The sequence below is a fragment of the Carassius carassius genome, chromosome 39 (genome assembly GCF_963082965.1).
Source record: "Carassius carassius chromosome 39, fCarCar2.1, whole genome shotgun sequence".
In the NCBI taxonomy this organism is placed as follows: domain Eukaryota; kingdom Metazoa; phylum Chordata; class Actinopteri; order Cypriniformes; family Cyprinidae; genus Carassius; species Carassius carassius.
In genome coordinates this window covers 14,282,227-14,306,434 of record NC_081793.1, presented here as the reverse complement: position 1 = coordinate 14,306,434, position 24,208 = coordinate 14,282,227, and the positions used below count along the sequence as shown (strand labels likewise).

The following is a 24,208-nucleotide window of genomic DNA, read 5'->3' as shown; positions in this document are numbered from 1 at the left end:
AATCCAAATCGTGGTCGAACAAGCCAAGGTCAAAGCCAAACAGACATTCCAAAATAAACAAACAAATAAACAAAGGAGGGAACAGGAAAGGGAACTCGGAAGACGAGAGGTTAGGGTGAATCTCGGAAGACGAGAAGACGAAGGAGAATCTCGGATGACGAGAAGGCTGATAACACGAAGGGTAAGGACTCCATACAAACATCAGGGAAAGACTGGTATTTATAGGGAGGCTAATGACAATAAAGTGACTGCACCTGGTGCAATTAACAGGAGTGCAATTACTGTGAAGACAGGACCAGACTAGAGGAATTCTAGTGTCTACGGTGAAGTGCCTAAGGGGAAGTGAGCCCACTAGTGGACACCCATGGAAACAGAGACTAGACAGCGTGACAAGATGTTTATTTGTGTATTTCCAGTTATTTATTTGGCAAAGAGAAATATACGCAAGAAAGGGATGTTGGAGCTCTATGAACAGGTAATGGAGCTATTAAATATACAATATAAAAATTACTATTTTTAATGTTTTGTACTATTTTAATGTGTTTTTTAAAGTTTCTTCTGCTCATCAAGCCTGCATTTATTTGATCAAAAATACAGAAAAAAAATGTAATATTGTGATATATTATTAAAATTTAAAATAATTGTTTTTAAATTTATTATACTTTATTTCTGTGATGCAAAGCTGAATTTTTAGGATCATTATCACATGATCCTTTAGAAATCATTCTAATATGATGATTCATTATCAAAGTTGGAAACAGTTCTGCTGCTTAATATTTTTTCAGAATGTGATATTTTTTAGGATACTTTGATGAATAAAAAGTAAAAAAAAAAAAAGAAGAAGAAGCTATGTTTTTAAAATATAAATATTTTGTAATAACAAAATACACTACTGGTCAGTAATTTGGGGTCAGTAATTTTTTTTCTGTTTTTTAAATCAAATCAATACTTTTATTCAGCAAGGATGTGTTAAATTGATAAAAAGTGATAGTAAAGAAAATATATTATTAGAATATATATTATTAGAATTTTTAATTTTATTTTGAATAAATGCAGTTCTTTTTAACCTTTTATTCATCATATATATAAGACAGCAGAACTGTTTCCAACACTCATAATAAATCAGAATATTAGAATGATTTCTAAATGATTATGTGATAGACTGGATGTTACATGTGACACTGAAGGCTGGAGTAATGATGCTGAAAATTCAGCTTTGCATCACAGGAATAAATTATTTTTTTTAAGTATATTCAAATAGAAAACTATTATTTTAAGTTGTAATAATATTTCACAATATTACTGTTTTTTCTGTATTTTTGATCAAATAAATGCAGGCTTGATGAGCAGAAGAAACTTCTTTCAAAATCATTAAAAATATAAATGTTTCCAAACTTTTGGTCTGTACTGTATATTAAATATACATGATGTATATTAATTCCTCTGAAATCCTGTGTTGTAATGCAGAAGAAGAGGAACTCACTATAATACATTTTATGATAAATTACTAGACTTAGAAATGAATAAAGACATCAAATTTGTGTGATTCTTTAAACAGGAACAGTACAACAATCTTTACAAATGGATGAATCACAGGTGGGATTTTATTGTAATGCAGGCTAAAGAGCAGTTCAAGTGGGTCACACTTTACTTCAGATATTGCAGAATATTTATGATTTATCCTGGCTCATTCAATCCATGTGTACATAGGTTAATGAATGAGACCCAATGTTTTTCTTGCTCTCGTGTCAAAATACACTGCCTGGCCAAAAAAGAAGAAGAAAACTTGATTTCAGTGTGTATTTGTTGTGGCATTACTCCAACAACCTTATCCAACATTACAACATCTTGTACTAACTTCTTTAAAGCGGACTCCATCACATCCACATGACTTTCAAAAGGATCTGGTGACCAATGTGTGTGTGAATCACACTTTTATGATTTGAGCCCAATTAACCTTGTCATTGTTATCCTAGAACATGTACATGGGTACTTATTTACATTGGTATTTATTTATGAAAAGCTACACACTGCATCAATCAGGGTTAAAAGAATTGTTGCCGAACATATAACATGCCAGTAACATATGACTCTGCAATAATAATCCAATACTAGACCCTTCAGTATTTGCTTATTTAAAGGCGTGGTTTATTGCGATTTCACTTGTAATTTGTAATGTTGCTGTTTGAGCATAAACAATATCTGCAAAGTTGCAGCGTTGAAAGTTCAATGCAAACAGAAATATTAAAATTCTGGCAGTTTAATGCCTACAAAAAATGGGTGGTAAGGGAATACAACGAGCTTCTTCGCTGGTTTGTTACATCAGGAACCCAGATAACCCCCTCCCCCGGGAACATGCAACAAAGGGGGCGTGGCCATGTTGTGCTGCTTTAGAGAAGAGGAATAGAAAACTAGGGGTGCACGTAAAAATCTGTTAATATATGAATAGCGATTCTGTCTTCTAACGATTCTAATGGATTCACAAGTTTCAAAACCAATTTTCTAAAGCAGTTAAAGACAAGGTTTCTTCATACAGTGTGATGTGAGTCGCCGCCTTCTTTCTTTACTTAAACTGTTTCTAAAATCGTTTTACAGGATAAAAAATCTGACTACTACAGAAGAATAGTAAGTATCAAAAAACTTTGACTAGCACAAATATTAAGATGCAAGATGCAATGATTAAATATGATTTTTTGTTTTTGTTTTTGACAAATGAATCATTGTGATTTCTTGCAGGCTATGTTCACTCAGCAGTGTATCATGAGACCTAGGGTGAAGTCATCTGTGTCAATTTGGAGCGTATGTTGCTGTGATATACTGTAACAATTCCAGTTATGACTATATATGTAGAATCCTGTATATTTAAAAATGAAAAGTGAAGTGAAAAAAGTGAAGTGAGTGAGTGAAGTGACATTCAGCCAAGTATGGTTACCCATACTCAGAATTCATGCTCTGCATTTAACCCATCCAAAGTGCACACACACAGAGCAGTGAACACATACACACACAGTGAACACACACCCAGAGCAGTGGGCAGCCATTTATGCTGCGGTGCCTGGGGAGCAGTTGGGGGTTCGGTGCCTTGCTCAAGGGCACCTAAGTCATGGTATTGAGAATGGAGAGAGCACTGTACATGCACTGCCCCAGCCCACAATTCCTGCCAGGCCGAGACTCGAACTCACAACCCTTCGATTGCGAGTCCGACTCTCTAACCATTAGGCCACAACTTCCCCACCTAGAAAATGTAATATATAACTAAATTACATATGTAACTAAATTACATATTTAATATATAACTAAATTACATATCTTAAACATATTGTTTAATATTATTATATTAATATTATAGCATTTTTTTGCAGAATTGTTAAGTACACAACAACATACAAAGAGCATGACCCCTTTCTCCACGCATGCCTCCCGAGCAACCCCTGGTTAACAGATGATGTTACATATTGGACTCTCAACATGCCAAAGTGAGCCAGATACAATCCCTTTTTTTTAAATGCTTGTTTTAATTAAACATCTGATTAAATATTGTGTGTTTGGTTCATACAGTGTTGAGACCCCTACTAAAATGAGGGTGGAGTGCTGGACTTTTAGCTTTGGAGAACTGCTCATGGACCCTCGGGGAAGGGCTGATTTCCGCCTCTTCCTTAAAAAGGAGTTCAGTGGTATGCACTTGTTCTAAACTTGCACCATTAGATGATAACCTTTTAACAATGTTGGCATAAGACTTATTAGGTGACTTGTTGGGTTTGGTCGACCATATTTTAGGAATGCAATACAACTTTTGACGTTCATATTCAAAACGGCAATAATTGTTACAACCCGAATTCCGGAAAAGTTGGGACGTTTTTTAAATTTTAATAAAATGAAAACTAAAAGACTTTCAAATCACATGAGCCAATATTTTATTCACAATAGAACATAGATAACATAGCAAATGTTTAAACTGAGAAAGTTTACAATTTTATGCACAAAATGAGCTCATTTCAATTTTGATTTCTGCTACAGGTCTCAAAATAGTTGGGACGGGGCATGTTTACCATGGTGTAGCATCTCCTTTTCTTCAAAACAGTTTGAAGAAGTCTGGGCATTGAGGCTATGAGTTGCTGGAGTTTTGCTGTTGGAATTTGGTCCCATTCTTGCCTTATATAGATTTCCAGCTGCTGAAGAGTTCGTGGTCGTCTTTGACGTATTTTTCGTTTAATGATGCGCCAAATGTTCTCTATAGGTGAAAGATCTGGACTGCAGGCAGGCCAGGTTAGCACCCGGACTCTTCTACGACGAAGCCATGCTGTTGTTATAGCTGCAGTATGTGGTTCCCTTTCATAGGTTACTTCAATGCTGCGGTGACGTCACCGCTATGGGAACACCTTCGGTGTGACGAATGTCTGAAGCCCTATACCATCCCGCCAATCCTATTGGCCAAATAGCGCGTGGCACCGCCCATGCATGCGTAAGCATATATATACCTGGTGCAGCGCGCCATTTCACTCAGATTTCATTCCTTCAGTACGAAGCGAATATTCTGTGTCCTATTATCTCGCGTTCTCAGCGATCATCTACGAGCAGTATACTCCTCTCCGCGGACGCGATGAGTCAACGAAAGGTAGGAGCCGTATGATGGGTTATCACAAGGAGGCACTTATGAGAGGTTCGTTGCAGCCTCTCTACAGGTTCTCTCCTTGATAGCCTATGGCTACAGTAAAATATGCATACACTTCCCCTGTGCACTACGCCAATAGGAAGTATCCGCGCTCTGGAGTGTATTTCTTAAGTCGCCTCGCGTCTAACCCCCACCGTTTCGCTTCTGCGGTCGCCGAGGCCCCGCACGAGGTGTTGGTGCGGCTTGACTATGAATACAGGGATGCACTGGAGTTCCATGTGCTCAACAGTTTTTGCTCTTCAAATGGTGGATTACGGCTCACACAGCCGCCGCGTTTTCGCTAGCGGCTTGGCCCGATGTTATCTTGTTGGATTGAATCCTGTCGTAGATATGCTTCAGGATTATATACAACGAAACGCAGCGAGTTTGACGCACACGCTTTTCTTCATGTTAATATACCAGGGACTATGCCCTTCACTGAGAGTGCTGTTAGACTGCTAATGCACATCTACCCTCTCACTGCAGACTCCATACTCTAACTTTGACTGTCTCGCAGCAAAGGCACCTCGAGCGTCATTGAACGGAGCTATCATTCGCGCGCCCCCTCAGACACTCTGCACAATCCAGCCTTCAGAAATTGAGGGACGGCGCAGAGGCTGGCAAATATGGCCAGCGTATGACGGTTCACACAGCCGCCGCGTTCTCGCTAGCAGCGCGGCCCGATGTTTATCTTGTTGGATTAAATCCTGCCGTGGATACGCTTCAGGATTATACACAACGAAACGCAGCGAATGTGACGCATGCGTTTTTCCTTCATGTGTGCCAAGGACTGTGCCCGCCTCCAGAGAGCGCTGTTGGACTGCTAATGCACATCTAAGCCTCTCACTGCAGTTTCCACACTCTAACATTTGACTGTCTCGCAGCAAGGGCACCTCGAGCGTCATTTAACTGAGCTATCATTTGAGCGCCCCCTCAGACACTGTGCACAATCCAGCTTTCAGAGTTTGAGGGACGGCGCAGAGGCTGGCAAAGATGGCCAGCGGATGACGGTTCACACGGCCGCCGCGTTCTCGCTAGCGGCGTGGCCCGATGTTTATCTTGTTGGATTAAATCCTGCCGTGGATACGCTTCAGGATTATACACAATGAAACGCAGCGAGTTTGATGCATGCGTTTCCTTCATGTTCTCTAACATTGACTGTCTCGCAGCAAAGACACCTCGAGCGTCATTGAACTGAGCTATCATTCGCGCGCCCCCTCAGGCACTCTGCATAATCCAGCCTTCAGAGTTTGAGGGACGGCGCGGAGGCTGGCAAAGATGGCCAGCGTATGACGTTTCACACAGCCGCCGCGTTCTCGCTAGCGTCGTGGTTTGATTAAATCCTGCCGTGGATACGCTTCAGGATTATACACAACGAAACGCAGCGAGTTTGACGCATGCGTTTTCCTTAATGTTTGCCAGGGACTGTGCCCTCCACCAGCGTTGCAGGAAGCGGAAATTTTGAGACCGCTAGTATGGTCTCGGGCCATGTGTGAACGCTTGCCCGACATTTCTCTATGGGTGTTACGCACGATTTGTCACGGATACACCATTCAGTTTCAATAAGGCCCGCCTCCTTTCCGCAGAATTCTTTCCACGGCGGCGAAGCCGATGGAAATAGCGGTGCTACGACAGGAGATGTCAACTCTGCTGAGCAAAGGGGCTATAGAGGAAGTACACCCCTCTCAGATGGAGGCGGGGTTTTTTACAGCCGTCATTTAAAAAAAAAAAAAAAACACGGCGGATTACGACCCATTCTGGATTTACACCATCTGAATCTTGCACTCAGGCTGAGGAAATTCAAGATTTTGATGATCATCAGGAGACTCAGGAAGTTCCTCAGATTCGCTTTAGAGAGCAAAGCATATCAGTACTTCTCAAAGTGCATGGATGGATCTCTGGCCCCCTTGCGGCCCCAGGGCGTTCGTGTTTGAACTATTTTAGGCGATTGGCTGGTGTTTTAGCGCAATCGCAGACTCAAGCACACTCTCATGGGGATCTTGTGCTGAATCATTTAACAGCCTGGGCTTACGCATGGAATATTTCACCCCGTTGTCTCCGCATCGGACGATTCCGGTGAAACGGCGATGTGTGATGTCGCTAAAACTATGTATGTCAACCGAATTCTCCTGACCGGAGTCTGATTTGCGCTTCCCGAGAGACTGTCATGACGGATGCGTCTTTGACCGACTGGGGAGCTGTTTGTCAAGGGAGTTGGCACATAAACAGGTTGGAATTACTGGCTGTTTTTCTGGCTCTCCAGTATTTCTCGAATCTGCTGATCGGCCGTCATGTGCTGCTCAGATCAGACAACACAGCGGTCGTGTCATATCTGAATCATCAGAGAGGATTATGCTCTCGCCCCCTGTGCAGGCTGGCGAAACATGTTCTTTGGTTTCAGAACTAAATTCTATCGATTCGAGCTGTTCATGTCCCCGGACGTTGGACTTTGGATCGAATTTGCTATCCAGGCAGACTCTGGAGCAAGCGAAGTGGGGATTGCACCCCCAAACGGTAGTCTCCTATGGCAGATTTTCGGGGAAGCGAAGTGGTTTTGTTTGCGTCAAACACGACTACGCATTACCCGCTTTGGTTCTTCCTATGCCCTCCAGCACCCGTGGGCTTGGATGCATTAGCCCACAACTGGCCCAGGACCAGTTTGTATGCGTTTTCCCCCAATCTGTCTGATTTCGGCGGTATTATGCAGAATACGGGTGGACAGGGTGGAACAGCTGCTGCTGGTGGCTCCGCGGTGGCACACACACAGCCGTGGTTTGTGGATCTGATCAATCTGTTAGCGGGCTCTCCATGGGAGATTCCCCTCAGACAGGATTTATTATCACAAGCACAGGGACTGATTTGGCACCCGAGGCCAGATCTATGGAATCTGTGGGCGTGGCCTCTGAGCGGAGTGAGTTCATATGTCCCGGTCTTTCTGCTGAAACTACCGAGACTATACTGAATTCTAGAGCAGCTTCTACGAGACGCTTATATGCTTTCAAGTGGAGACTGTTTATGGCCTGGTGTGAAACTCATAATATGGATCCAGTTTACTGCCCAGTGGCGTCAGTACTGGAGTTCCTTCAGGAACGTTTTTCGGATGGAGTGACGTTTTTCAGTGGGCCGTCATCCACTGTTTCCCGTTAATACAGGGTGCGCGACGGCTGAGGCCTTTTCCACCCCGTGCGAGTTCCTTCATGGATTTTCCATTGTGTTGCATAGTTTATCAGGGCATCTGTTTGAGCCCTTGGAATTTGTTCCGGATAAATCCTGACTTTATAGCACAGACTCTGTGGAAGTGTTGTTGCGACCAAGGCCTAATTATGTCCCTAGGTTGCATCTATCTCTTTGCTTTCAGCAGGTGGTCCTGGAGGCTTTTTCCCCTGCTGTGGCGAAGTCTGGAGATCTAAGTCTTGCCCTGTGAGAGCTTAAGACTTATTTGGATCGTACTGCCCCATGGTTGAGTCTGACTAGCTGTTGTCTGTTTGGACAAAGGAATAAAGGCCATGCGGTTACAAACAACGCATGTCCCATTGGCTGGTGGAGGCAATATATTTAGCCTATGAGGCGCGCGGGCTTGCTTCGCCCTTAGGAGTAAAAGGTCATTCCACGAGAGCAGTGGCTTCTTCTCAAGCCTTTCTCAGTGGATCTTCTATGGATGTTATCTGTGCTGCGGCAGGCTGGTCCTCACCGAGCACTTTTATCAAGACTTACAGTCTGGATGTGAGGGTGGCTCTTGGCTCCCGGGTTCTCTCCTTTTGAGCAGATGCTTCCTTGGATCCCAGCTATCAGGTACGTTGGGCGTGATGGTATAGCGTTCCCATAGCGGTGACGTCACCGCAGCATTGAAGTGACCTATGAAAGGGAACATCTCGGTTACGTATGTAACCTTGGTTCCCTGAATAGGGAACGAGATGCTGCAGTTCTGGCCGTGCCGTACCTTGATAGCATTCTTCTTCAGTCATGATATCTGAGTGAAATGGCGCGCGGCACCAGGTATATATATGCGTATGCATGCATGGGCGGTGCCACGCGCTATTTGGCCAATAGGATTGGCGGGATGGTATAGGCTTCAGACATTTGTCACACCGAAGGTGTTCCCATAGCGGTGACGTCACCGCAGCATCTCGTTCCCTATTCAGGGAACCAAGGTTACATACGTAACGAGATGTTTTGCATTGTCCTGCTGAAATAAACAAGGCCTTCCCTGAAATTAGACCCCGAAGCCGCCGCCAGGCGCCGCCATTTGCGCCATTTAGAATTTCAGCCGCAGCCAGCCAATAATTTCCTAAGCCAAATTGAGCCGCCATCTGATAAAGTTTGGCTGAGCCGGCTAGAATTATTTGCATCATATAATAATTCTATCACATAGAGGCATACACACACACGAAATATATAAACAATACACGAGATCTATTTTCCCACTGGTTTCATAACAGCACCGTCTTGTGCTCGTTGCTACGATACACAGACTCACAGTGAATTGACAACCAATTAAAATTGCTCGTTTTCCGTGCAGAAGAAGCGATGCATTTTTTTTCACGCACTGAGGTGAAATGGCGGAAAGAAACAAGCAAGGTAATTTTGATCTCACTTCTCACTTACTTTCCTAATTCCTACGTACTTTTTTTTTTACTTAGGCCTAGCCAGACTTTTGTTAAATCTTCAGGGCACGGTTGCACAAACACCTGAATCAAAGATTGATGTTATGAACCAAATATTCTGGAACGGAGAGATTTATAGCACTGAACGTGATATTACTGCAGTAACAAACCACCGTTTCCACATTGCTAATTCACGACGCATGCTTCAGTGTACATTGAAGTGAAATGTGCAAAACTTTGTCCAAAATAATACTGATAACAGTGTGTGTTTATATTAAGGCGAGACACGGCAGGCAAAAATATCGTTTTTTTTCCTGGTCACTTTTGAGATTTTTGGATATTTGTCTTCAATAACATATCTTCTTTCAGACTTGTGGTGAAAAAAAGTCCGAAATACACATTTAGGTCTTTATTTTACTACACTTCGTCTGTTTGCGTCTGTAGATTTCTCATAAATTCAACAAAAGTTTGTGTTCTTAATCAACATACTTCTCCGCAATCTCTGCTGTCACCCTCTCTCTCTTCTGTACAGTCCTGTTGAAGTGAAGTGACATTCAGCCAAGTATGGTGACCCATACTCAGAATTTGTGCTCTGCATTTAACCCATCCGAAATGCACACACACAGAGCAGTGAACACACACACACACTGTGAGCACACACCCGGAGCAGTGGGCAGCCATTTATGCTGCGGCACCCGGGGGTTCGATGCCTTGCTCAAGGGCACCTAAGTCATGGTATTGAAGGTGGAGAGAGAACTGTACATGCACTCCCCCCACCTACAATTCCTGCCGACCCGGGACTCAAACTCACAACCTTTCGATTGGGAGTCCGACTCTCTAACCATTAGGCCACGACTTCCGTAGTCCTGTTGGATCCAAATATGGTCATTTCCTTTTTATCAGCAACCAATCGTGAAAGTAAAAAGACTGAATGCGCGATCTCATTGTCTGATGATAAATCTTTGAAGCCCGTTTTCTCAAAATGACCTTTCTCTCATACTCCAAGTCCGAAATCTCCACTTCAGTAGTACCCAGTTATATTATGAAGACATTTACAGAGGGATTTGTAAATATATTATTCCTAGCCTGATATATAACATTTTATTCCAAAAAACATGGCGAAAATCATTTTTTTAAGGCTATTGACACAGTATATTCTGATTTACAGGATAACAAAAGTAGATATCCATAAATCCCTCTGTAATTTTTTACCATCAATTGTAGGCTATTTGAAAATGTTTAGTAGCATACAGACTACAAAATAAATATTTGCATACGTTGTGAAAGTAAAATCTGGTGTTTTCTTTATTACATTGTATTGCATTTTGTAGAAATATAGTGTAAGCCATGCATTGCTTGGAAAAATTGAGATCTAGTTAATCAGTATAACATAGACATCTGTAGACACGAAGTGGCAGCTTCAGCCATTTGCAGCTATGAAAAATTTGGCGGCTGCAGCAGCCATTTAGGTTTTGGCTGAGCCGGCTAGTCAGCCAATAACTTCATCAGCCAGCCATTATTCTCAAAACAAATGGCTTCGGGCTGTACCTGAAATAGACGTTGTTTGGAGGGAAGCATATGTTGCTCTAAAACCTTTATATACCTTTCAGCATTCACAGAGCCTTCCAAAACATGCAAGCTGTCCATACCGTAAGCACTTATCAAAGTCAAAGTCAAAGTCACCTTTATTTATATAGCGCTTTAAACAAAATACATTGCGTCAAAGCAACTGAACAACATTCATTAGGAAAACAGTGTCAATAATGAAAAAATGATAGTTAAAGGCAGTTCATTATTGAATTCAGTTATGTCATCTCTGTTCAATTAAATAGTGTCTGTGCATTTATTTGCAATCAAGTCAACGATATCGCTGTAGATGAAGTGTCCCCAACTAAGCAAGCCAGAGGCGACAGTGGCAAGGAACCGAAACTCCATCGGTGACAGAATGGAGAAAAAAACCTTGGGAGAAACCAGGCTCAGTTGGGGGGCCAGTTCTCCTCTGACCAGACGAAACCAGTAGTTCAATTCCAGGCTGCAGCAAAGTCAGATTGTGCAGAAGAATCATCTGTTTCCTGTGGTCTTGTCCTGGTGCTCCTTTGAGACAAGGTCTTTACGGGGGATCTGTATCTGGGGCTCTAGTTGTCCTGGTCTCCGCTGCCTTTCAGGGATGTAGAGGTCCTTTCTAGGTGCTGATCCACCATCTGGTCTGGATACGTACTGGATCCGGGTGACTGCAGTGACCCTCTGATCTGGACACAGACTGGATCTGGTGGCCACGGTGACCTCGGAACAAAAGAGAAACAGACAAATATTAGCGTAGATGCCATTCTTCTAATGATGTAGCAAGTACATAGGGTGTTATGGGAAGTGTTTCCGGTTCCGGTTTACCTAATTAATGCAGCCTAAAAATCCTTTAACGGATTTGGATAATAAAAGCATATTAGTATGTTATGTGTATGCCAGGTTAAAGAGATGGGTCTTTAATCTAGATTTAAACTGCAAGAGTGTGTCTGCCTCCCGAACAATGTTAGGTAGGTTATTCCAGAGTTTAGGCGCCAAATAGGAAAAGGATCTGCCGCCCGCAGTTGATTTTGATATTCTAGGTTTTATCAAATTGCCTGAGTTTTGAGAACGTAGCGGACGTAGAGGATTATAATGTAAAAGGAGCTCATTCAAATACTGAGGTGCTAAACCATTCAGGGCTTTATAGGTAATAAGCAATATTTTAAAATCTATACGATGCTTGACTTATGTACCCCCATACCATCAGAGATGCTGGCTTTTGAACTTAATGCTGATAACATGCTGGAAGGTCTCCCTCCTCTTTAGCCCGGAGGACACGGCGTCCGTGATTTCCAACAAGAATTTCAAATTTGGACTCGTCTGACCATAAAACACTATTCCACTTTGAAATAGTCCATTTTAAATGAGCCTTGGCCCACAGGACACGACGGCGCTTCTGGACCATGTTCACATATGGCTTCCTTTTTGCATGATAGAGCTTAAGTTGGCATCTGGTGATGGCACGGCGGATTGTGTTTACCGACAGTGGTTTCTGAAAGTATTCCTGGGCCCATTTAGTAATGTCATTGACACAATCATGCCGATGAGTGATGCAGTGTCGTCTGAGAGCCCGAAGACCACGGGCATCCAATAAAGGTCTCCGGCCTTGTCCCTTACGCACAGAGATTTCTCCAGTTTCTCTAAATCTTTTGATGATGTTATGCACTGTAGATGATGAGATTTGCAAAGCCTTTGCAATTTGACGTTGAGGAACATTGTTTTTAAAGTTTTCCACAATTTTTTTACGCAGTCTTTCACAGATTGGAGAGCCTCTGCCCATCTTTACTTCTGAGAGACTCTGCTTCTCTAAGACAAAGCTTTTATAGCTAATCATGTTACAGACCTGATATCAATTAACTTAATTAATCACTAGATGTTCTCCCAGCTGAATCTTTTCAAAACTGCTTGCTTTTTTAGCAATTTGTTGCCCCCGTGCCAACTTTTTTGAGACCTGTAGCAGGCATTAAATTTTAAATGAGCTAATTAAGTGGATAAAAGTGTAAAATTTCTCAGGTTAAACATTTGCTACGTTATCTATGTTCTATTGTGAATAGAATATTGGCTCATGTGATTTGAAATGCCTTTAGTTTTCATTTTATTAAAATTTAAAAAAACATCCCAACTTTTCCGGAATTCGGGTTGTATTTATTAAAGGAGATTGAGACTATAATCTGATTGGTGAATAGGTGAGAATCTTGCCTTCTGGGAGGCATGTGAGGATCTAAAATGGGGTGCTGCAGAGACAATGAAAGAAAAGGCTCAGCAAATATATAAGTAAGCGTAGTATTTTTGGCTTGTTGGCTCTGTCATATATTTTTATTTTAGCATATTTTTATATTATATTATATATTGTGAAAATATTCACTACTGTTCAAATATTTTGGTTTGGTAAGATATTTTTATGTTTTGAAATGAAATCTCTTGTTCTGAGCATTTATTTGATAAAATAAATTCAGTAAAAAATTATATAGTGAAATTTTATAACAAATTAAAGTAAGCTTTGTTTCTAATTTAATACATTTTAAAATGTAATTTATTCCTGTGATGGCAAAGCAGCTATTTTTATCAGCTTTTACTCCTGTCTTCAGTGTCACGTGATCCTTTAGAAATCATCCTAATATGCTGATTTTTGTGCATTATTACCCGTCTTAAAAACTGTTTGTCACAGTGTCTGGGTTGTGTCCCTGGGTTTCCACTAGATGTCCCCCTTTCTCACAGTGTCTGTCACCTTATCACTTCCTGTTCCCTTATTTGGTCACCTTCCTCCTTGTTAGTATTGATTGTTCCCCACCTGTCTCCTGTTCCCTCATTATCCTTCTGTGTATTTATACCCGGTCTGTCTGAGTCTGTGTGACGGAGTCCTTGTTTAATGTCCTATAGTTATTCATGTCCGTCGCTTCTTGCCTTGCTTTGCCTTGTCTTCGTGTCTTGTTTATGTTTGATATTCTGGTTTTGACCCTGCCTGGACTGTTTACCCCTTTGGATTACCCTTTAATAAATGACTTACCTGCAATTGGTTCTATCTCCGTGCCTCATTGGATCCCTGCCGTGACAGAAGGACTCCGTCACACTAGGAACCAGCGGTATGTCATTTTTCCGTTCCCCAGCCAAGATGGCGGAGCGGCGAACCAAGTACCTTCGGTTGATCGCCCTCCGCCAAGAGGGCAATGAAGTGGGTGCCCTGGCTCAGGTGTTCTGGTCCCTGGCCGAGGGCATGGGCTACAACGATGCGGCCCTCAAGGACTATTTCAATGGCGGGCTGGATGATCCAGTGTCTCATGAGGAGATGGCGCAGTTAGAGACACTGGAATTCTGGGAATTCGTGCACTACCTGCAGCATCGGCTTCGGTGGGATGACCCAGCCACTTCGGTCTCTTCCGGCGGGGTGGTCGTCAGCCCAGCACCACTGCCCAGGATGGCAACCAGCCAAGCGCCACAACCCAAGATGGCCACCAGTCCAGCACCACTGCCCAGGATGGCTAACAGCCAAGCGCCACAGCATAAGATGGCCGCTAACCCAGCGCCAATGCCAAAATTGGCCACTTTTCCAGCGCCACAGCCCAAGATGGCCGCCAGCCCAGCGCCAATGCCCAAATTGGCCACCGGTTCAGCGCCACAGCCCAAATTGGCCACCGGTCCAGCACCACAGCACAAGGTGGCCGCTAACCCAGCGCCAATGCCCAAATTGGCCACCGTTCCAGCACCACAGCCCAAGATGGCCGCTAGCCCAGCGCCAATGCCCAAATTGGCCACCGGTTCAGCTCCACAACCCAAGATGGCCGTCAGCCTAGCGCCACAGCACCAGATGGCCGTCAGCCTAGCGCCACAGCACAAGATGGCCGTCAGCCAAGCGCCACAGCACAAGATGGCCGCTAACCCAGCGCCAATGCCCAGATTGGCCACCGGTCCAGCGCCACTGTACAGGATGGCCGCCAGCCCAGCGCCAATGCCCAAATTGGCCACCGGTTCAGCGCCACAGTACAAGATGGCCGCCAGCCCAGCACCACAGTACAAGAGGGCCGCCTGTCCAGAGTCATGGCCCAAGATGGCTGCTTGCCCAGCGCCGTTGCACAGGATGAGAGTCTCAGTTGACCCTCCGGAGTCGAGTCAGGTTCCAGTTGACCCTCCGGAGTCGAGTCAGGTGCCAGTTGACCCTCCGGAGTCGAGTCAGGTGCCAGTTGACCCTCCGGAGTCGAGTCAGGTGCCAGTTGACCCTCCGGAGTCGAGTCAGGTGCCAGTTGACCCTCCGGAGTCGAGTCAGGTGCCAGTTGACCCTCCGGAGTCGAGTCAGGTGCCAGTTGACCCTCCGGAGACAAGTCAGGTGCCAATTGACCCTCCGGAATCGAGTCAGGTGCCAGTGAACTCTCCAGAGTCGAGTCAGGTGCCAGTGAACTCTCCAGAGTCGAGTCAGGTGCCAGTGAACTCTCCAAAGTCAGGGCTAGTCACCGCTGATCCTCCAGAGACTAGGCTAGTCACCGCTGATCCTCCAGAGTCAGGGCTAGTCACCGCTGATCCTCCAGAGTCAGGGCTAGTCACCGCTGATCCTCCAGAGTCAGGGCTAGTCACCGCTGATCCTCCAGAGTCAGGGCTAGTCACCGCTGATCCTCCAGAGTCAGGGCTAGTCACCGCTGATCCTCCAGAGTCAGGGCTAGTCACCGCTGATCCTCCAGAGTCAGGGCTAGTCACCGCTGATCCTCCAGAGTCAGGGCTAGTCACAGCTGATCCTCCAGAGTCAGGGCTAGTCACCGCTGATCCTCCAGAGTCAGGGCTAGTCACCGCTGATCCTCCAGAGTCAGGGCTAGTCACCGCTGATCCTCCAGAGTCAGGGCTAGTCACCGCTGATCCTCCAGAGTCAGGGCTAGTCACCGCTGATCCTCCTGAGTCAGGGCTAGTCACCGCTGATCCTCCTGAGTCAGGGCTAGTCACCGCTGATCCTCCTGAGTCAGGGCTAGTCACCACGGATCCTCCAGAGACTAGGCTGGTCACCACGGATCCTCCAGAGACTAGGCTGGTCACCGTTGACCTTTCAGAGTCAAGTCAAGTCACCGGTGATCTTCAAGGACTGAGTCAAGTCACCGGTGATCTTCAAGGACTGAGTCAAGTCACCGGCGGTCTTCAAGGACTGAGTCAAGTCACCGGCGGTCTTCAAGGACTGAGTCAAGTCACCGGTGGTCTTCAAGGACTGAGTCAAGTCACCGGTGGTCTTCAAGGACTGAGTCAAGTCACCTCTGATCTTCATGAACAAAGGCAAGTCACCATTGATCTTCATGAGCAAATGCAAGTCACCAATGATCTTCATGAGCAGTGTCAGGCCAGCACCAATCTTCTGGAGTCCAGTAAGGACACCAGGGGATTACCAGAGTTTTGTTGTCCCATTGATCCAGCCGCACGGAGGTCTGCTCCGCCTTGGGGGGCTCTGGTCCTGACCACATGGCTGTGGTGGTCTTCTGCTCCGCCCTGGGGGGCGCTTGCCCTGACTACACGGTTGTGGTGGTCTTCCGCTCCGCCCTGGAGGGCTCTGGCCTTGACCACAAGGGTGTGGTGGTCTTCTGCTCCGCCCTGGGGGGCTTCATGTTGTTTTTTTCCTTTGGTTTTTGTGTTAACGTCTGTCCCTGTTCCTTTCTGTTAGTCTGGCCCTCCGTCCCTCCCCCTGAACCTCCTCCTGTCCTCCTCCCTCCTGGTCTTTCTGTGTTGTGTTTACATTCTAGTGCCTGTTCCCCATGTTTTTCTTTTCTGGCCCTCCGTCCCTCCCCCTGAGCCTCCACCTGTCCGCCTCCCTCCTGGTCTCTGTTTTGTGTCTGTCGTGGAGCGTCTGGGAGCCGCTCCGTAGAGGGGGGGTACTGTCACAGTGTCTGGGTTGTGTCCCTGGGTTTCCACTAGATGTCCCCCTTTCTCACAGTGTCTGTCACCTTATCACTTCCTGTTCCCTTATTTGGTCACCTTCCTCCTTGTTAGTATTGATTGTTCCCCACCTGTCTCCTGTTCCCTCATTATCCTTCTGTGTATTTATACCCGGTCTGTCTGAGTCTGTGTGACGGAGTCCTTGTTTAATGTCCTATAGTTATTCATGTCCGTCGCTTCTTGCCTTGCTTTGCCTTGTCTTCGTGTCTTGTTTATGTTTGATATTCTGGTTTTGACCCTGCCTGGACTGTTTACCCCTTTGGATTACCCTTTAATAAATGACTTACCTGCAATTGGTTCTATCTCCGTGCCTCATTGGATCCCTGCCGTGACACTGTTGTGCTTCATGATTTTTACATTTTTATAATGTAAATGTCTTGATTGTCACTTTCTTTTGATCAGTTTAATCCTTGCTAAATATTATTTTTAAAATCCTTCTTATCAAACTTTTTAACAGTGACATATTTTTTACATAACAATTCCATAACAACATATTTAATCATTAATGAAATGAATAACATCAGCATTTAACTCTTGCATTTTTTATTCTTATTTGATTAGGACTTTTTTGTCCCGTGGAGCTCCATGTTGGATCAACATTGATGGCAAAACAATGGATGTAACAGTGAAGGGTTTACATGCTTATGAAAAAGGTATCTGATCTCGTGTAAAACTTACCAGATCAAATGCCTTGTGCTGAACTTAAATTTAATGTTGCCTATGATCTGTCATTAAGGACTCATACAGGCGATATCTCAAGTCCCCGGTGTTCAAGGAAATTCAGAGAAAGGCCATTGATCCTGAACCACACAGATTCACGTGAGATGTGCCTTTCTGCTAGTTCCTATATATACATACACGCTTCCAAAAAAGTTGGGACACTGTACAAATTGTGAGTAAAAAAGAATGGAATAACTTACTAATCTCATGAACTTATATTTTATTCACAATAGAATATAGATAACATTTCAAATGTTAAAAGTGAGCCATTTTGAAATGTCATGCCAAATATTGTCTAATTTTGGATTTCACGAGAGCTACACATTCCAAAAAAATTGGGACAGGTAGCAATAATAGGTTGGAAAAGTTAGATATATATATAAGGAACAGCTGGAGGACCAATTTGCAACTTATTAGGTCAATTGGCAACATGACTGGGTATAAAAAGAGCCTCTCAGAGTGGCGGTGTCTCTCAGAAGTCAAGATGGGCAGAAGATAACCAACTCCCCCAATGCTACGGCGAAAAATAGTAGAGCAATATCAGAAAGGAGTTTCTCAGAGAAAAATTGCAAAGAAATTGAAGTTATCATCATCTACAGTGCATAATACCACCCAAAGATTCAGAGAATCTGAAACAATCTCTGTGCGTAAGGGTCAAGGCCGGAAAACCATACTGAATGCCCGTGGTCTTCGGGCCCTTAGACGGCACTGCATCACATACAGGAATGCTACTGTAATGGAAATCACAACATGGGCTCAGGAATACTTCCAGAAAACATTGTCGGTGAACACAATCCACCGTGCCATTCGCTATTGCCGGCTAAAACTCTATAGGTCAAAAAAAGAAGCCATATCTAAACATGATCCAGAAGCGCAGGCGTTTTCTCTCGGCCAAGGCTCATTTAAAATGGACTATGGCAAAGTGGAAAACTGATCAGTGGTAAAACAAATCAAAATTTGAAGTTCTTTTAAAAACTAGGACGCCATGTCATCCAGACGTGAGGACAAGGACAACCCAAGTTGTTATCAGCGCTCCGTTCAGAAGCCTGCATCTCTGATGGTATGGGGTTGCATGAGTGTGTGTGGCATGGGCAGCTTACACATCTGGAAAGGCACCATCAATGCTGAAAGGTATATCCAAGTTCTAGAACAACATATGCTCCCATCCAGACGTCGTCTCTTTCAGGGAAGACCTACATTTTCCAACATGACAATGCCAGACCACATACTGCATCAATTACAACATCATGACTGCGTAGAAGGATCCGGGTACTGAAATTGCCAGCCTGCAGTCCAGATCTTTCACCCATAGAAAACATTTGGTGCATCATAAAAGGAAGATGGGACAAAGAAGACCTAAGACAGTTGAGCAACTAGAAACCTGTATTAGACAAGAATGGGACAACATTTCTATTCCTAAACTTGAGCAACTTGTCTCCTCAGTCCCCAGACTTTTGCAGACTGTAATAAAAAGAAGAGGGGATGCCACACAGTGGTAAACATGGCCTTGTCCCAACTTTTTTGAGATATATTGATGCCATGAAATATAAAATCAACTTATTTTTACCTTAAAATTATACATTTTCTCAGTTTAAACATTTGATATGTCATCTATATTGTATTCTGAATAAAATATTGAAATTTGAAACTTCCACATCACTGCATTCTGTTTTTATTCACAAATTGTAGAGTGCCTCAAAATTTTTGGAATCGGGTTTGTATTAAAACACTGCTTTATGATGCATAAGTGAGATTAAACTCTACTCTAATGTCTCCTAGCGAGACGCAGTTGGAGCAGAATGCCAAGAGAAGGCGGCCCAGCCTGAGTCCCATCATCCTGAGACAGCAGGAAGAAGAACAGAAGGCCAAACTTGCAGCAAGTGGCCCAGTGGACATCACACAGGTCATGAGAAAACTGTAAAGGAAACAGAAGTAGATATCAGCATATATTTATGATGAGCAAAAAGGAAAACCACCTTTCTGGTCAATAAACAAGACAGCATGTTTATATAGAGAGCATGTTGCATCTGTAATATTACGTAGCTATTTCTAGTTTTTAAAAGTTTGCTTGTTAGATTTTTTTAAATATCATTGAAAATTTCCATTTAGCCCTGTTAGGCCATTATTTTATTATTTCACAGTCTTGTCTGTCACATTCAATTAAATGTTTGTCATATTTATGTTTTGTCAAACTTCATACATACAGTCAAACCAAAATTTATCCAGACACCTTCAACCTTTCACACATTATCACAGTTTATTTGTTATAGTTTAGAAAATGGCACTAAAATAGTGTCAGAACAACTTCATCTTGATAATGTCAGATAACACTTAAGCGAAACATGGTCTGGTCAGTGTCTGAATATTTTTTGGTCCCAATTTGTTTATCAGTTTTACTGGTAGTCCACTGTATGATGAATTTCCAGGTATAATATGTCACAGTTTACTTTATTTTGCTATCCTCACATACATAAATGATCTATAGTGTCCTGCACCCAATAGTAAATATAAATATAAAAAATTATATCTGGTGTCTGAAAAATTTTTGGTTTGACTGTATATCTTTTCATTTTATAAAACCAAAAATGATCAGATGTTATCCTCCTCATTACTACAGTTTGTTTTTGTGTCATGTTTGTTCCATTTACAAGAATTTATAAAAATTCATACTAAAACCATTTCTGCCATCTGTGGTCACATCATTTGTCTTAGTCATCTTTGATTGTTGTTGAGTGAAATGTACAGTATATCTGTATGTTACCATGTATATCATCAGTATATGCATAGTTACAGCTTATCTAAAATAACTTTTTCATTGCATCTATTTTTATGATGCTTTTATGAAGCTTGACAGACACTTTCACTGTATCAAAGCAAGCAGTGTAAATATTCTGTGTACAACAGAAGAAATAAAGTTGTATGGGTTTAGAACAACATGAGAGTGAGTAAATGAAAAGAATAAAAAATCATTCTGTTCAATACATTACAGAAAAAAATTATCCTGAACGTAGGTTAATCAAAATGCAAAATTAGGTAAGCTGAGGGTTCAAAATAATTTCATATACAGTAGGTCCTAATAATTTCATTTACTCTAGGTCCTAATTGGTACCTTTAAGGCACTAATATGAAATGTTACCATCCTATTGACAGCTTTTGTAAAAATAAATAAATAAATGTAAAACCAAATGTCTGCAAATTTATGCCAAAACTGTCTGGAAAATATTTCCTGAAAAACCTCTCAAGTATCATGATCACTAGATTGCTTGTGTTCCTCTCATACTAATGCAGTTATTTTATTTGCAGTAGATGATATATATATTAAGTATATATATTTAATTTAGTACTACCCTTCAGAAGCTACAGAAGATTCTTACATGTTTCCCAGAAGACGAAATCGGTACAATTTACCCTGATCATCAAATTCAAAATCCCTCATAAATGATTCATTGATTTGTTAGATGGGCTTCCTACCAGAAATACACTATATTGAATGAATCAGCATTATCTATATTTTCTACTCCTGATTGCGGGGTGCTCAACATGAACAGTATTTAATACTAATACATACTTTGCATGAACTGTGTCCTACAGCTCTGCCGCTTCACAGCACCTTTGCCTCATCTGGCCGTGTATACAGGCATTTGTGAAGCGCAGTCCACTTCCTCCCCCGGGCTCATGACACTGCCCAACAGTGCTGCCTGCCCGTCTCCCATCAGCGTCGCCAATGACAGCACTCCAGCCTCTGAGAGGAGTTTTGATGGCAATGGACGGCCTTCCTCCTCCCATTTCCCATCTATTGCAGAGGAGTCAGTATCAGGGGAGGAGAACCAGCCACCTGCCCTAAAGTCTCGCATGCCTCTGTCACTGAGCAGACTCCTCCGCAGAGGATGCAATGCCCCGTCTGTCTTTGCCAGCCTATCCCCGAAATGTGCTGTGGCTTTAGGAGAAGGCAAAGTACAGCCGCTTGGAGTCGAGCCGCTTGCACAACCTCAGCCCAGAAGAATTGCTAAGTTATTACATGCATTTTTGCCCTTATTTTGATGCAATTTTACAATATATGAAAAATAACCAAACTGCTTTCACAGCTTTTTTCAAATCAAAGTTGACATCCCACCTGAATGCCGCATCTACCCCATTGATTCAGAAGATGAGGAAGATGACAGTCAGAAGAGTCATAGACGAGTCAGTAGAGAGGAAGGAAATACACTGAACAACACTTGTGTCATAAATATTTTGTCTTACAACCCCGAGAATGCTGTGGTAGTAATGTAAGATAGGTTTGAGGTAGTGCCTACATGTTATTGTAACCAATAATTTGGTTATAAAATGTTTAAATGTTGGTTTTATATACATAAATTTGTATTCTGAGGTCACTTATTTTATGATTGAAGGGGCCTTATTTTAAGAGATTTTTCGTCGTCAGTTTCTTTAGTGGTGCGGACAAAAGATTTTCTACTTGGCTTGTTCACTGTTTTATATAGCTGCAAAACATTCATAAATGTGAATTGCTTTAGGAAATTGTATTTTCGTAGCAGTAAATCTAGTGAGGCAGTAAAGCAGAATGTGAATACATATTTTTTGTCTGAATGTATAACCTTTAAAATGTTTACAGTTCACTTCAGAATATGAATTTGTTCATGACTCATGTTTAAACTGTGTAAGTGCCTCAACAAATCATTCAAAGGTTGTTATTTTGCATATACTGCATATATTTAGCATCCAGTGTAACTGGCTTTTTTTTTTTTTTTTTGTATATTATTTGTTCCTTTTCGGATAAAATGTACCTACAGAGAAACAGTTGTAGTGATGGGGACTTTTATTTTAACACAATGTAACCTATCCCTAGCTTCTTATTTTCATAGCCGCATTATTCAACGCCATTGGTCTTTCAAGCACAAGACCACAAGTTATTACCTGACTACTCTGTTTAATTTAATCATTATCATTACTGTATGTTTACTATCGTTTGTTTGTTTAATGTTTGTTTATTATTAATTTAATATAAAGTTGTTTGGTTTTCCATTTTATTATATTTTTATTTTATGTTTCCTAATTTTTAAAGGGCAACGAATACACGTTTTTCAGTCATACTGTATATCTTTATCTGCAGAGCGTGGTTTTATGACTTTTATTTTCCGGAAGTGCTGTGACGGTGTTGACTGGCTTCACATTCCTCTGCGGTTGAACAGCAGAGAGTAGCCGATTACTTCAGTACAGTTTTTTGAGTCCTTGAACATCTTTGTAAAGCCGAACGGTTGCTGCGTTTCTCTTTGCGACTCGGTAAGTCGTTCAAATCAAACGGGTTTGAATGTGAGTCCCCCTTTAAATGATAAAAGTTTCAAAATAGTAACAATAAGTAGCGGTATGTGACAATTCTTCAGCTTCTCGATTGTTGCTCAGCGCATATTTAACTTGATCCACTAGTGTCTGTTACTCCATACATGCAGCTGTCGCGACGAAGATCTGGCCTGCTATAGCTGGCCTCTTTAGTCTTGTTAAACGTCTCAAAAGTGATTGTTTTTCAAATGTATGAGCTTCAGAACAGCACAAGCTTCTCATTTCCTGCCATGTCGCATCGGGGATTAATGTGTAACAGTAAGCGATAATGTGTTATAAACGAAATATGTGTCGTGGTTTGTTTATTCTCTAAGCCAAATCACTGCCACGGTCATAATGCTGAAGATGTATGATTATACTATTTGTGCTGGAATATATGAAGCATTTGATGAGCTAATGCTGGGACACACCTACTAATCATCAACACATGCGGATCTGTCCCTTTTCCACTTGATGGCCACTGACGAGCTATCAGGGGACTTATTATTTATTAATAAAGTCTATCCTAATTAAGATCAGTTTTTCTATCTGCATGCTCAGAATAAAAGGGGCATTTCTGATTATTACATAAGCATCTGCATTGACTGCTGCTATGCCAACACGTATATGTAACTACATGGCATTATTTGCCTGTTTGGCTTTGGGACACTGTACTATGGTTAGCCTATGTATTTGAATATATACAAAGTTTCATTACAAATGCCGGTCCTCTCTCCCAAAAGGCCTTCAAGATGCTCTCTAACTGTGAGTGGAAATGAGGCTGAAATCTGCTACTGTGGATCTCGCTATAAAGGTATTGTGCACTTTTAATATTGATATGATTAAGAAGTCATCTGTACCAGCGTGGCAAATTTATAATTTCTGATCTACTCCAGAAGGACGTGTCCATATTATGTTATTCTGTCTGGTTAATGGGGTGTTGTGGTTACTTACCTGCATCACTTGCCATTTGCTCAGGTGAAGGTTTATGTATTTTTAGCATTATTTTTGTGGCTTATTGTTAAAGGCAGGTGTGGACCTGCACAATGAGGAATGTCAGAGAGGTTTATGTCTCTCCCCTTGTCAGTGTACTAGGTCTGAACACTGCATGTCTCGAGTAAACACTATTTTCCAGTAAAGCTGGAATGTTCTTGAAAGATGATCCCTTTCTTAGAAATGTAAGGAATAGTGTGCAGCCAGTCTTTCTTTGCTACAAATTACATTCCATCAGGACCCGCACATGGATCTTGTATCACCTTGAATGGTTCATTTTGCAATGATAACGTTCTGACTGTACATGATTCTGCTTGTTGTATAGCTAGCTACTTGTCTAATACATTAAAAGACATGTAGTATTGAACTACTTACCTTATATTACAGATTCTGTAAAGATAAATAGTTTATGCTTAAAACCAGTGATTCTCAGCCTTTTCATTTGAAAGCCACTCATTGT

The 24,208-nt window shown here is 42.4% G+C and overlaps 1 protein-coding gene and 1 pseudogene across 1 annotated transcript in view; both read left to right on the top strand.

Moving 5' to 3' along the window:
- LOC132120968 (regulator of G-protein signaling 9-like) overlaps nt 1–24,208 on the top strand; it is a 35,272-nt pseudogene that overhangs the window by 6,592 nt on the left and 4,472 nt on the right.
- LOC132121449 (myocardin-related transcription factor A-like) overlaps nt 22,570–24,208 on the top strand; it is a 36,072-nt gene continuing 34,433 nt past the window's right edge. Inside the window, exons 1-2 of the mRNA XM_059530840.1 lie at nt 22,570–22,719; nt 23,499–23,569. The gene's annotated coding sequence lies outside the window, so the exon portion shown is untranslated. The remainder of the gene's footprint in view (nt 22,720–23,498; nt 23,570–24,208) is intronic.